Genomic DNA, 3,504 nt, shown 5'->3' on the forward strand with positions numbered 1-3,504 from the left:
TACCACCCGATCATCCCAGTTCGTGAGCTGCCGCAACTCCAGTGAATGGTATGATTACCTCTTGTAACGTTTTGGGGGAGTCATCCAAAGAAACATTATAAAATGAAAAACACTGCACAATAATCGAACTTGAAGCCTCCTATGAAGAGGTCTGGAAGCTCCTGCACAATAATCGAAGCCCAGAAGCCTCCTTTCAAGAGGCTCGGAAGCCTCCCTTCAAGAGGCTCAGGAAGCCTCCTTTCAGAGGCTCAGAGCCTCCTTTCAAAGAGGCCTCCCTTTCAGGCCCAGAGCCTCCTTCAAGAGGCTCGGAAGCCTCCTTTCAAGAGGCTCAGGCCTCCTTTCAAGAGGTACCCGGAAGCCTCCTTTCAAGAGGCTCAGGAAGCCTCCCTTTCAAGAGGCTCAAGGCCTCCTTTCCAAGAGGCTCCAGCCTCCTTCTCAAGAGGCTCAGGAAGCCTCCTTCAAGAGGCCTGGAAGCCTCCTTCAAGAGGCCTCCGAGCCTCCTTCAAGAGGCCTGGAAGCCTCCTTTCAAGAGGCCTCGAAGCCTCCTTCAAGAGGCTCGGAAGCCTCACTTCAAGAGGCTGGAAGCCTCCTTCAAGAGCAAGCCTCCTTCAAGAGGCCCGCCTTTCAAGAGGCCTCCCTTTCAAGAGGCTCGAAGCCTCCCTTTCAAGAGGCCTGGAAGCCTCCTTTCAAGAGGCTCAGGAAGCCTCCTTTCAAGAGGCCCGGAAGCCTCCTTTCAAGAGGCTCAGAAGCCTCCTTCAAGAGGCCTGGAAGCCTCCTTTCAAGAGGCTCGGAAGCCTCCTTTCAAGAGGCCTCGGAAGCCTCCTTTCAAGAGGCTCTGGAAGCCTCCTTTCAAGAGGGCCTGGCCCTCAAGAGGCCTCCTTTCAAGAGGCCTCAAGCCTCCTTTCAAGAGGCCTCAGAAGCCTCCTTCAAGAGGCTCCAGAAGCCTCACTTCAAGAGGGCTCGGAAGCCTCCTTCAAGAGGCTCAGAAGCCTCCTTTCAAGAGGCTCAGGCCTCCTTTCAAGAGGCCTCAGCCTCCTTTCCAAGAGGCCTCAGCCTCCTTTCAAGAGGCTCAAGCCTCCTTTCAAGAGGCTCGGAAGCCTCCCTTTCAAGAGGCCTGGAAGCCTCCTTTCAAGAGGCTCAGGCCTCCTTTCAAGAGGCTCAGAAGCCTCCTTTCAAGAGCTCGGAAGCCTCCTTTCAAGAGAGCTCAGAGCCTCCTTCAAGAGGCCTGGAAGCCTCCTTTCAAGAGGCTCAGAAGCCTCCTTTCAAGAGGCCCGGAAGCCTCCTTTCAAGAGGCTCCAGCCTCCTTTCAAGAGAGCTCAGGAAGCCTCCTTTCAAGAGGCTCGGAAGCCTCCTTCAAGAGGCCTGGAAGCCTCCTTTCAAGAGGCTCCAGAAGCCTCCTTCAAGAGGCTCAAGCCTCCTTTCAAGAGGCTCAGAAGCCTCCTTTCAAGAGGCTCAAGCCTCCTTTCAAGAGGCTCGAAGCCTCCTTTCAAGAGGCTCAGAAGCCTCCTTTCAAGAGGCTCGGAAGCCTCCTTCAAGAGGCTCTGGAAGCCTCCTTTCAAGAGGCTCAGAGCCTCCTTTCAAGAGAGCTCAGAGCCTCCTTTCAAGAGGCTCAAGCCTCCTTTCAAGAGGCTCAGGAAGCCTCCTTTCAAGAGGCTCCAGCCTCCTTTCAAGAGGCTCGGAAGCCTCCTTTCAAGAGGCCTCAAGCCTCCTTCAAGAGGCTCAGGAAGCCTCCTTCAAGAGGCTCAGGAAAGCCTCCTTTCAAGAGGCTCAGAAGCCTCCTTTCAAGAGGCCTGAAGCCTCCTTCAAGAGGCCTGGAAGCCTCCCTTCAAGAGCTCAGAGCCTCCTTTCAAGAGGCCTCAAGCCTCCTTCAAGAGGCCAGAGCCTCCTTTCAAGAGGCCTGGAAGCCTCCTTTCAAGAGGCCTGGAAGCCTCCTTTCAAGAGCTCAAGCCTCCTTTCAAGAGGCTCAGAAGCCTCCTTTCAAGAGGCCTCAAGCCTCCTTTCAAGAGGCCTCAGCCTCCTTTCAAGAGGCTCAGAAGCCTCCTTTCAAGAGGCTCAGAGCCTCCTTCAAGAGAGCTCAGGAAGCCTCCTTTCAAGAGGCCTGGAAGCCTCCTTTCAAGAGGCTCGGAAGCCTCCTTTCAAGAGGCTCAGAAGCCTCCTTTCAAGAGGCTCAGGAAGCCTCCTTTCAAGAGGCTCAGAAGCCTCCTTTCAAGAGGCTCGGAAGCCTCCTTTCAAGAGGCTCAGGAAGCCTCCTTTCAAGAGGCTCAGAAGCCTCCTTCAAGAGGCTCCAAGCCTCCTTTCAAGAGGCCTGGAAGCCTCCTTTCAAGAGGCTCGGAAGCCTCCTTTCAAGAGGCCTGGAAGCCTCCTCAAGAGGCAGAAGCCTCCTTTCAAGAGGCCTCAAGCCTCCTTTCAAGAGGCTCGGGAAGCCTCCTTTCAAGAGGCTCGAGAAGACTTCTTTCAAGAGGCTCAGAAGCCTCCTTCAAGAGCTCCAGAGCCTCCTTTCAAGAGGCTCAGAGCCTCCTTTCAAGAGGCTCAGGAAGCCTCCTTTCAAGAGGCTCAGAAGCCTCCTTTCAAGAGGCTCGAGAGCCTCCTTCAAGAGGGCCCAGAAGCCTCCTTCAAGAGGCTCGAAGCCTCCTTTCAAGAGGCTCAGAGCCTCCTTTCAAGAGGCTCAGAAGCCTCCTTTCAAGAGGCTGGAAGCCTCCTTTCAAGAGGCTCAGAAGCCTCCTTTCAAGAGGCCTCAGAGCCTCCTTTCAAGAGGCTCAGAGCCTCCTTTCAAGAGGCTCAGGAAGCCTCCTTTCAAGAGGCTCCAGCCTCCTTTCAAGAGGCTCAAGCCTCCTTCAAGAGGCTCAGGAAGCCTCCTTTCAAGAGGCTCAGGAAGCCTCCTTTCAAGAGGCTCAGGCCTCCTTTCAAGAGGCTCAGAAGCCTCCTTTCAAGAGGCCAGAAGCCTCCTTTCAAGAGGCTCAGAAGCCTCCTTTCAAGAGGCTCAGGCCTCCTTTCAAGAGCTCCAGAGCCTCCTTTCAAGAGGCCTCGGAAGCCTCCTTTCAAGAGGCTCAGGAAGCCTCCTTTCAAGAGGCTCGGAAGCCTCCTTTCAAGAGGCTCAGAAGCCTCCTTTCAAGAGGCCTGGAAGCCTCCTTTCAAGAGGCTCAGGAAGCCTCCTTTCAAGAGGCCTGGAAGCCTCCTTTCAAGAGAACTCAGAGCTCAGGAAGCCTCCTTTCAAGAGGCCTGGAAGCCTCCTTCAAGAGGCTCAGAAGCCTCCTTTCAAGAGGCTCAGAAGCCTCCTTTCCAAGAGGCTCAAGCCTCCTTTCAAGAGGCTCGGAAGCCTCCTTTCAAGAGGCTCAAGCCTCCTTTCAAGAGGCAGGCCTGGAAGCCTCCTTTCAAGAGGCCTGGAAGCCTCCTTTCAAGAGGCTCAAGCCTCCTTTCAAGAGGCCTGGAAGCCTCCTTTCAAGAGGCTCAAGCCTCCTTTCAAGAGCTCAGAGCCTCCTTTCAAGAGGCTCAAGCCTCCTTTCA

Source organism: Armigeres subalbatus, unplaced genomic scaffold (assembly GCF_024139115.2).
Source record: "Armigeres subalbatus isolate Guangzhou_Male unplaced genomic scaffold, GZ_Asu_2 Contig573, whole genome shotgun sequence".
Taxonomy (NCBI): Eukaryota; Metazoa; Arthropoda; class Insecta; order Diptera; family Culicidae; genus Armigeres; species Armigeres subalbatus.